The 11,907-nt window shown below is 36.2% G+C and overlaps 1 protein-coding gene across 1 annotated transcript in view; it reads right to left on the reverse strand.

The window, feature by feature from the left end:
- Window positions 1–11,630, reverse strand: part of DTNA (dystrobrevin alpha) — a 241,645-nt gene extending 230,015 nt beyond the window's left edge. The window contains exon 1 of the mRNA XM_021686304.1: window positions 11,455–11,630. The gene's annotated coding sequence lies outside the window, so the exon portion shown is untranslated. The remainder of the gene's footprint in view (window positions 1–11,454) is intronic.
- Between the last annotated feature and the right edge of the window lie 277 nt (window positions 11,631–11,907).

The raw sequence follows: 11,907 nt of genomic DNA on the forward strand, positions 1-11,907 counted from the left end.
AATGAAACAGAGGTTTCTTATGGAGCAAAATGCAAATACATGAGAAATCAAAGAAATTGATATACATGGCAGACCATGTATATAGACACTCTGGCTCTGTATCTTCCTGTGATTATGCACTTATTGTTTTTATTTTAATTAATTAATTAATTAATTTGCTTTGTTTCCTTTGGGGAAGGGGTTTGGATTTCAGAAGCACTAAATGCTCTAAGGAATGGAGGAAAAAACCTTGAAATGACATAAAAGGCCTTCCCCATCTGGGTACCTACTGACCTCTCCAAAATCACCTCCTTTCACTGTACCCTCAAACTCTAGAATACCAGTTGAGCGCCCCTCTATACACCTGTTTCTGGTCTTTGCTCATGCTAGTTTTTCAATCTTGAATGCCCTTCCATCTTTCTTCATCTAGATAACTCCCACTCACCTGTGAAGATCCAATATAGGTATCACCTCCTTCAGGACCTCTCTGGGCACCTGAACACTCTATTATTTCCTACACTATGAGAAAATTATCACCATATGTACCTGTCTTCCTAGGGCACTCCTTAAAGACAGGGACTTGGCAGGGTGTAGGTCATTTAAAACATCAAATACAGGGTCTAACTCTGAGATTTATGAATGTCTTACTCTGATATACAGGTTGTGGATCATGTAGACACGAGTCCTGATTATGACATGATTATTAAAAAAAGGGCATCGTTCCTTTCTCTTTTATTTGTGATTTTTTGTTGTTGTTGTGAAATAATGAAAGAATACAGTTAACTAAATCTGATTTTTCTTTCATTTTGTACTTTGAAAATATATATCAAATTATGGGCTGGGAGACTATATAGACTTTATAATGCCAAGATTTAAATTTCTTCTACTGAAGTTTCAGTTATATCAAATAGATTTCTAAAGAATTCAAGTAAGAAAAAAATCTGAGAGCCCTCCAGTGGTCAAAATAATATATGCAAATACAATCATTTACTCAACATCCCTCCCTCCAAAGAACTTAAAACATTTCAGTCTTGTTCCTATAAAAATGCGTGCTCTGATTATTTTCTGATATCACTATTACATTAAATTGCTTTTTAGCAGTTTAGGAAAACAGATGTTTGTCCAAACCATGTAAATAAACCACAGAAAATAGCGGCACAATCCACTCATTTATCAATGAGAGATTTTGGGTAGTTGCTAGAATGTAACCATGTAGGGCAATCCTGAATCTTGTCCAGATACGAGTAATTTAATTCCTTCCGTGGAGGTCATTGAAAGAAATGTGGCTGTATATTAAAACCACTCAAGATAAAGAAAAGATCCAGTCAACCCTAGCCGTGTCTGCTACTTCTATGCTCCCCTTAAGCACAGAATTCTATTTTAATGTGTGTATTCCTAGACTTGTAAAAGCGTAGTGTGTGTGTGGATGTGTGTGTGTTTCTAAATTGTAATTTTGATGGTTTACCTAAGAAATGTGTTGGCTTCTCTTTTAGCAAATGCATATCTAACTAAGCCAGACAGCAGTTCTTTCCTTTGCTTCATCTCTTGTCATCAGAGTACCAGGAATGGTTTGGCAGAAAGCCTGGAGTAACGTCTCTCCCTTGAAAATTGTCAAGCTCTATCATTTACCCAAATGCTGCAGAACTGAATGGTGAGGGTATTTTGTTTTGTTTTGTTTTAATTAAATTCCTATATCGCCTTATTAGAAAGTAAAGCTTGCTTTAAAAAACTCCCCCCACACATTTAGATTCATACAAATGGTGTTCAATATAGGATTAAGATTCTTTTTGCAAATATAGAACAATATAATTATTACATTCCAAAATCTTTATAGGCCACCCCAATAGATTGGTGCTTATTTATTTCAAGAAGTTAGCAACTCTGATCAGAGGAGAAATGCTAAGAAAAAATATTACACCCTTTCATTTCTTACTCAGAATTTTTTTTGCTTGTTTTCTAAATGGTTTAGACAGAACAAAAATGCTCATCAGTTTCCCTTTTGTATGGTAATGTCTGAAGACTTACCACGGCAATGTTCCTAAGTTAAAAAAAAGTCAAGTTCAGCTAGCGTCTGTGAATGACCTTCAAGAAATTCAGCCAACTGCAACAAATGTTATGGGCAATTCTCAGAAAGTATACTCTCATGGAGTAAGTTATTGCCTAAGACAAAAGTGGGCATTTCTGGAAGCTACTTTGTGTCTTTGAGGCCACTGGGGTACCATTTAGGAGACTGAAGCAATAATTTACCCTTGTGCAATGAAAAATGTAATGTAACTTGAACACCAGGATCCTTTGCCTCATTAAGTTAAACACTTCCCTCATGTCATTTTAAAGGAGAGATTATAATACTGTAAATCTAAGTAATTTAGATTTATGTTCTGGCGTCTGGCAAATGGTTACACAGGATATTTTTCAGCATGCCAAATGTTTTAGGTGCTAGGCAGTTTCAGAATGTAGATATAATTGACTTTGTAATTTGGCAAACAATAGAGTGTTCTGCCTTGTGGCTATTCAGAAAGTTGCAAAGGAACAGCCCTGCAGAGTTGAGAAGAGATCTTCAGATTCCCCTGCAATGGATTTTTAGAGGTGTTGCTGACATCATTATGGTTTCTGAATCTTATCAGAACCCCAGGGGAAAATATAAACAAAAATAAACCAGGGGAGAAATGTGGGCTAAGAATTGATGCTACCCACACCTTTGATTGAATGATTTCTCTTTGTACGATACAGAAAGAAGGTATATTTCACAGGTAATTTTCTTTTTTAAAAAAATGCACAAACAAAAAATTATCTCTTGCTTTTAAAATGTTAGGAGGAGAACTAAAATGTTGATAAAGAAAAAGCAGAATAATATTACAGGATAGGATGAGGTGACGAAAGGATACATGCTCCCTGTCACACCTGAACACCCTGATACTAATCAGTGAACATCTTATCTAGAATTTTCTTTGACTAGAATTGCTGATAGTATAAAAGTTCATGGAGCAATTGGTTCATTTTAAGCGGTCACAGCACTTAATTGAATATAACACACATTTAAAAAAAATGGACATTTTGTTTGTGTTAGTCTATTACCTTTCTTGCCGTGAAAAATTCCCATAGATGGTGACTTTCATAGAGCATCTTTTGAAACCCAACAATTTACTTTTCCTTTTTAAGCTTTTTGAACTTAAAGGAGGTGACCAAAAAAACATGAAGAAACAGATGTTGAAGTTGAAGATTACTCTTCCCTTCATGAGGTCTTCATAAAGAAAGGATAACTAAATCTTGTAATTAATAATGTGTAGTCATATTCTTTTTTTTTAAAGATTTTATTTATTTATTTGAGAGAGCGAATGAGATAGAGAGCGAGAGCATGAGAGGGGGGAGGGTCAGAGAGAGAAGCAGACTGCCTGCTGAGCAGGGAGCCCGATGTGGGACTCGATCCCGGGACTCCAGGATCATGACCTGAGCCGAAGGCAGTCGTTTAACCAACTGAGCCACGCAGGCGCCCTGTGTAGTCATATTCTAAAATGGAATAACAGTTTTAGATTTTTGAATGAAATGGGCAAAATAGTACAAATCCCTGTAGAGTTCTGGATTCTGATGAATACAGCCAATCTCTTTAACTGTGGCTGCATCACAAATTATACAACCCACTAAAGTTAAACAAATATTACTGGGTGCCATACCAGTTTAAAATTTAATTTCTGTTGGTGCTTAAAATCATTGCCATTTATCAGGAGAATACAAAGTACCCAAGAGTCAAGATATTTTAAAGTCCTTTAAAATTCTCAGCTTTATGTTCTCAAAATATTACATGAGCTGCCACATTATCACTTTTAATTATTAATACAATGAACAAGGGGTGATTTAAACAAGAATTTATAAAGTATGTTAAAATGTGTATTAAAAAGTATATTAAAATATGAGAAATATATATAAATATTGATATATGTTGATGCATATTGTGTTTATAATCAAATTATATGTTTTATATATGTATATATATATGTGTGTATATATATGTATATATATATGTGTGTGTATATATATATATATATGTGTATATATATATATATATATACAAGTTAGCTTGAGAAACACTGGTTTGAAAAAAACTGGACTTTAAGAACCCCCTAATGCTGAGGATCACCTAAATCTCCGAGAGAGATATGGTATACAGCATTTTCCAACTTCATTTGACCCAGGATACTCATCTTTTTTTTTCCTTTGGCATATAGCATTTCCTTGAATTGCTGCTTCCAAGAACATAAATTGGATTTGCTGATTTAAATAAAAATCCAAAGGCCTTAAAACATTGGCTTAATAATTTTCCAATTTTCAAGCATCTCATTAATCTTCAAATTCTTCAGTTTTGCCTTGTTTGTGTTTAAAATTAAACACAAAACAAAAAAGAGTATTAGAGTGGTGTAAATCCTACTCAAAACGATGCATTTCTAATATGTAATATATATATCACCATTCTTCTGGGGGCATTTTCTTTAACCCTAGTCTTTTTATTTTGCCCTTGTAAATACTGGGGGTTGGGGCTATAATGGATTATACTCCACTGCTTTTTTCTCCATTTTTTTCTTTTGCTACACATGATCAGTTCTTGAGATGGGAAAGTGTAGAAGTAACGTTATACTTTTGCTCTCTACAATCTATAGAAATTGCCCTATCAGAGGCACTTTTCTCTTCCCAAGGCTATTCATGGATAGTACTTCTTGAGAGATTTCCCAAGAATTGGAAAAGCAGTGGCAGGAAAGGTCACAGGCACTCAGGAAAGAGCAAAGATTTAGGGAGCCAAACGCCTTAGTGGGGATGAGCATGAAAGGACGAAAAAAAGAGAAAGAAGAGAAAAAATGCTAGCATCAGATTACAGGTCATTGCCTACAAATTGCAAAGGCACCTGTTCACAGGTATACAGTAGTCCCCCATCATCCACGGGAACACAGTCTAAGATCCTTACTGGATGGCTGAAACCATAGACAGTACTGAACCCTCGATCTACTATGTTTTTTCCTATACATACACAACTACGATAAAGTTCAGTTTATAAAGTAGTCACAGTAAGAGATTAACAACAATAACTAATAATAAAATAGAACAGGTATGCCTGGTTTTGGCTCAGGTCCTGATCTTAGAGTCATGGGATTGAGCCCCACACTGTCTGCTTAAGAGTCTCTCCCTCTCCCTCTCCCACTCATTCTCTCTCTCTCTAAAATAAAATAAATCTTAAAAAAATAATAAAATAGAACAATTATAACAATGTATGATAATAAGTTATGTAAATTTAGTCTCTCTCTCTCTCAAACTATCTCTTATTGTACTGTACTCATGCTTCTTCTTGTGATGATTTGGGACAATAAAATGCCTGCATGAGGAGATGAAGTGAGGTGAGCGACACAGGTTTGAGACACAGCGACAGGCTATGACTGACTGACCTTCTGACCACTGGTCAGAAGGAGGATCATCTGCTCCCCAATCCCGGTTGACCACGGGGTAATTAAAATCGAGGAAAGCTAAACCGAGGATAAGGAGGGAATACTGCCTAAGACTTGAGTCTAGATCTTTGTTCTTCTGGGGGTTTGGGACTGCCTAGAATCCATTAGTATGGAATTTATTAGAGGTCTTCATAAAAATTCCAGCTCTTTTCTCTTTTCAGGCATGTGGCAGGATTGTATTCCTCACCCAACTGAAGTTAAGTGTGACCACATGGCATGCTTTGGCCAAGGAACACAGGTCACTTCCAGGTGAAAGTTACAATGTTGGAGAAGGGCCGGCAGCCAACCCTCAGTAGATAATTTGCATGAGTGGGAAGGAAACCTTGGGTTTTATAAGCCACTGAGATTTAGGGGTTGTTTGTTACCTCAGGAAACTACACGTAGTATATCTGGAGCACTTCCTATGTCTGCATCTTAGTTTTATTGTATATAAAAGAAAATAACATATGTCTCTTACCTACCAAATAGTATAAAACATTGGATGCTGTTTAGAAGAGAATTGTTACACTTATCTGAAGTGTTAAAAACAACATCTTTTCATGAGTAAATATGTTTCTACAAATGAGTGGCAATGAACAGTCTAGGACTAGGAAGTTCATATTTATTAGAAGATAGATTTCATTCAAAATTAATCTCCATCTCTTAATACAATTAGCATCTGTGTTCTTGAACTATGATTAACTCAGTGAATTCATCCTTTCGGCACTCATAAACCTATGTGCTACTACATTACATAGGAATGAGGTACAAACAGTAAAATGAGACTAAAAAAGAAAAATAGTAAAAATAGCTATTGCCCTCTTTAGAATACACGAAGCTTTACAAAGCTTTTGTGATTCGGGCTGTCCCTGAGTCATCTTCACACCATATTCATCTTGCAAGAACGCAAAGTCCAACTTTATTTATGCAAATAAATGTACTTACACTTTATATTAAGATACAACACAGTCTCCTATGCGATAAAAAGACATGTTCCTCATAACTTTTTTTTTTTAAATAATTTGTTTAGGTCTCTTTAAATGATTCTGTAAGAGAACATCTGCTAAATAATACATTTAAAAAAAATTAAGATAACCCCAAGACTCCTCAAACTTAGCATTCTGAAAGGAAAATACTAATTGTTGAAGAAAGGCAAAGTGACTTTTTAACAAGTATGGAGATTAGCACAAATAAATTAAGAATATAAATTAGAAAATAGTATAAAGGAATTTGTTAATTACATCCACTGTTTTAACATGATATACTCCAGGGTCAGTGTCCAGTGAAGGGGACTAGATGAATAATTTCTTAATCCAGCACAGTTAAGTCACAAGTTAGGAGCTTGATAGAGATTTATTGAATTAATAAAACAAATTAGCTCAGTTACTTGAAAGCTGTGATTTAAAATCAACCAATTTTCAAGAGCTAGTCTTAATTTGTTTTTTTACTGATGAGGCAAAAAAGAAAATATTATATTTTCATATTTTGTTATAGAGAAATCTGGGTTCTCATCTAGATACTGACTTTGAACATTTGATTAGATTCAAAGATTTTTATTTAAATAATATTTATTTATTTATTTATTTATTTGTAAAACATTTTCTGACTCCATCCATTTTAGGGCTTTTTCCTTTGTGGAGGTAGGAAAGCCCTGTATAAGAAAAAATATCAACCAAGTTTCTTATTTTTCTAAATCTCAGGTGTTGGCATGTCAAAAGCATATAATAAATGTGTGACAAATTTACAAATGATCTGAGGAATATGAAATTAGTTAAACATCCTGAGATTAATAAGCTGTATTTCCTCTCTTTCTGGTTCCCACCAACTATATTCAATTTGTAATAATTAAATGCAGTGTTGTTGTTATTGTTTAAATTCAGCATAGCCAAATGAGATTAACATTTAAATCCTTAAAGTTTTCAAACGAAAATTTTCAGCCACCTTTAAATTTAGGGTCACAATGTCATATCACATAAGCAATCAACTGCTTTCCTTCTAGCACCACACTGTGATCTGAAAAACAATCCAGTGTTTTCCGATGGTTCAGATTCAGGCTGTGTGCAGTGAGATTATTTTGATCTAGTTGTGTCAGGTTGACTTTTTCCATTGTGTTACCCAGCAGTGTGGGCTAGATTTGTTGAAACATGTCAGTTTTCCAACTCTGTGACTTTCCGTGTTATTGTGAATCTCTCTGACAATATACAGGTAATTTATACTTAAACTTCCTATGATCTTTCTCTTCATCACAATGATGTTATAGAGTCTCATTTGCCAAAAATGGAAATAGATGGCCTCCTCCCCACAAAATAGCAATAACCAAACAAACACATGCATTTTTAACTGACTCTACTTGACATAGAGGAGACTTAATGATCACGATTCCAGAAAAAGAGTCTAAGTTCAAAAGAATAATGATGTTTAGAATGAAAAAGAATAAAGTGAATAAGGAATTGTTGTGAAAAAACTTCCTCATAATAGTTGTCTGTTCATTTCCTTAAACTTAAATTGACTGGTTTCTACGTGTCAGTTACTGAGAATACAAAAATGAGCAAGACACAGTCCCTGCCATCAGAGGTTCCCAGAATAGTGGGCGAACTATGTAAGTAAAGAAAATTCAGGGAAGGTGACTTACGAGGTCAACCTTGAAGAAGTAGGATTTATCCACAAAGGAGATGAACAATGGGTATTTGGGGTGGGGGTGGGGCAGGTAGATAGACTAGCACAGAGATATAATAGTGTATGGAATATTCTGGAGGCAGAAATTATGTGCAAATAAAGTATTGGTGATAACCAGTGAAGTAGTGGAGAGGGTGTTAGACAAATAGGTTGAAGCTTTGTGATAAGGCCTTTAAGACATACTAAGGAATTTATTTTGAAGAGAATGGTGAGCTACTAGATTTTTAAGTAAAGGGGCAATCCATTCATGTCTATGATTTTGAGAAGATAGGTGTGTTGGTCCCAGGGTGGGAGATGTGTTGGGGAGTAGACCCTAGAGGCAGCAGAACAACTGGGAGACCATAGTAATACCCAAGTGAGATGATGAAGAACTGAAATAGAGCAGTTGCAAGGAGAATGGAAAGGAAGGAATATATTTAAGGTAATTTTTAAAATGTGGAGATACTTGGATAAAGGCCAAGAGAAAGTGAGAGGAGTCAAGGTCAACAGCTGTCAGTGATGGTGGTGGGGTGGATTAGAGAGACTGAAGAGATGACTAAGGAAAGGGGCCAGCTAGGGACAAATAAAAGGACTGTTAAGTATTGTTGACAGCTCAAACAAGGTTGGGAAACATGAATCCTCCATGCATTTGCAAATTTCTCCAAAAGGCCACAACTCAAACTAAAAATCAGAAAAAGTACCCCAAATCATCAATGATGTTAGCAGACTGCCTAACACCTTCTTTAGCACGAGTATATTAAAAAAATGACTATACAAGTAGTAGGGTGAATTTGCTTTTCTGGTAACAGTAATGAAATAATCTGGACTGACACTCTCACTAACTAAAGATATTTAAAATATTGAAACAGCAAAGAGCTAATAATAGGGTGAGGTTTTGACACACAGAAATTTGGAAGACCAGAACTCAAGAGAGGCAGCTTATCTTTGAAAGCTTGGGCCTTTGGGCATATGAGTATTGGGAACAAAAATCTGTGAAACCAGCTGCACTTTGGGTAGCCTTATGGGTTTTGTGGGAATGTCAAAGCCCACGGTCCTCAGATGAGGGCATGAATAAACTAACACAACTTTAACTCGGGAATCTCAAAAGGCCATATCTTCCTTCAGGGTAGGAGTGAACCCCCCCAAAATGATTCCTCACACAGATTTGCAGCCTTGTTTCTTACACAGGGGTCATTCAGGAAACTTGGGTGTTGCACTTTGACAAAGAAAATTCTGGTCTGATATTGCCCACAGGTGCCTGCCAGAAGCAAACCAAAGTCCCCTCTGGAGGAAAACATCATCCCCACTAGGTCTCAATTTATTCTTACAAGTGATTTTTAAAATACATTTCCAACAGATAGTCAAAGATATCTAAGCAACCAAGAAAATAAGACACCATGAGTAAAACTGGCAGTCAAATCCAGTAATGCTTGAGATATTAGAATTAGCAGACATATATTATAAAACTACGTGTACTATATTCAACGAAATAAAGCCCAAGATTGACAAATTTCAGCAGGGGACTAGAAACTATGAGTGACACAACAGCAGTAGAGAAATACTCGTCCTCCTTGTCAACACTATTTGACCTCATGGTTTAAAATTCTTACATTTTAGAATTTAAAATTTTGTGCTCTTTTTTGGTTTTCTTGTGACACACTGAAAACAAAAACAAAACCCCATACTGAAAAGCCTGATATAATTTTATTTATATGTATAATTCAATCAGAAATATATCATTTGAGTAAAAGTCACCTGGAAGTGTGTTTGTGTGTGTTCACATGTATATGGTGAGCGCACACACGCTTGCACTCACAAATTTCTTGGAAACACCTACGATTTCTGCCAGGCTCACTCCTACTATCAACAGATCAGGACTCAGCTGGGTGAAGCAAGGGGAACAGGAGACAATGTCACTGGGGAAAATTTACAAAGGTACCATCCGCTTGTAGAGAAATGAAGTGAAAATTCACTGCAACTTTCTGGAAGATAGGTCTTGACTGCAAGAAAAAAAGGGTATTGAGCAGTGATATTCCTCAGGGGTCCGGAAGGATAAGGAGGACTGGAAGGGGAGAGGTAAAGGGGGCAGAGAAAGGAGGATGGGGACGTCAAAACTGAGCCCTGCCAACTTCACATTTGGTTTTGGTCTTGCTAGATCATTCGGTAGTTGTAAAATCAAGTGACTCTCTCCATATAATGCTCATTTTTCATTTTAGAAGCATAACGCAGCGTATTATTTATTCTTATCAAAACTGAAAGATCCGTGTTAAGTCATTCATTGTTTGTACTTCGTGTAGCCGACTTAGTTCATTAGAATCTGGTCTATTTGACAGAGCAAAACCCAGCCAGTTCCATTTAACAACTGTTCAGCCCCACGCTGTAATAAGAACGTCAGCAGATTTATTTTCCCCATATAAAGTAGAATTTCCAATTCACACCATGTCCTCTGTGACTATTATGGACAGTATTTACTCAGAAGGAATGCTGTGCAAGTTTGGGAAAGCTGTCTCTAAGAGCAGAGCTGAGAGGTCATTCGACAAAATAAGAAACAAAACCTATACATGGTCAAAACATGAAGAGAACTGAAGTTTGTCATTCTTTCTTTTAAAGAAAAAAGTTTGAAATCCTTAAAACACAGCATGGTAATAGCAAATAAGACAACTCTCCCTCCTCTACTCTCAAGCTTCACATAAACAGAACGCCTCCATTCACTTAGCAAATATCAGCTTTTTGGAGGAAGAGAACCTGCTTGGAATTAATGAGGCGACATCAAAAAATAACTTCTATTAATAAATTGTTCTCTTCAATGGAAAACTGCCTATTTTTTTTCTCATTTAATAAAAAACAGATTATCTTATAAAGGCTCCTTATACACTTCGTCCCACCTTTAGACCACCTCTTTTTCCTTTCTTTTATTTATTTTCCTTTTTCATTTTTTAAATTAGGAAGGGTCACTGTGCCATGCAAGGAAATCCCTCCACCTCACAATAAGACAGTTGCAACCAATGGCATCGTAAACCCAGTGACATTCAGTGGGGGTAGTGACATAGAACCACTGACATTGTAATTCAATAACGGCAGCGTGTTTAAGGAATTAAGGGAGGAAAATGTAAGTAAGGCTAATAAAGCAAAACTGAAGTGACAGACATGCAAAGTAAATTTCAAAACTAAGCTGAAACACTCTCTTTCTGCTGCATAACTTGTAAAATGCCAAATATCTCAAGAAAGGTAAGAAAGTTATAGTACTGGAAAATCTTCATGATCACTTTTTCATTTACAGAAATACAAAGAAAAATTCAACGTTAACCTTCCCAGAGAAGCGATGTGCCTTAAAGCCAATCTTTTCACTTACCCTAGAGTATGTACACCAGGAGCTCCCAAATCCTTTTCATTCCAGGACATCCAGACCATACATGAATTCTTAGCACAGTCACTTGAAAAACCAACTTTGGCCAAATTGTTAATTACTACAGAGATCATAACAGAACTCTCTCAAATTCTAGGGAGCGATAGGAGTTTAAAATCCAGCTTCTAGATCCTGGTGTATACTGTGTCTATCTTTAACTTGAAAATGATTTGGTTTCACATTCCATTGAAGTCCCACTGGCAGATGCCTTTGGTAAGCTCACCAATGGCAGGCTTTCAAACGCCCTCCCTCCACCCGCCTCCTTCCTCTGACTGAGCTTCCGCTGCTGCTACATCTAATGCCCATTTACTCAGCTGTCTTTTTACCTGTCTCCGTGTGGGTAAAAGGAGATGCTTTCATTGATGGCTATTACGGAAACACTTGGAAACTTCAGCTCAG

The sequence above is a fragment of the Neomonachus schauinslandi genome, chromosome 14, assembly GCF_002201575.2.
Source record: "Neomonachus schauinslandi chromosome 14, ASM220157v2, whole genome shotgun sequence".
Taxonomy (NCBI): Eukaryota; Metazoa; Chordata; class Mammalia; order Carnivora; family Phocidae; genus Neomonachus; species Neomonachus schauinslandi.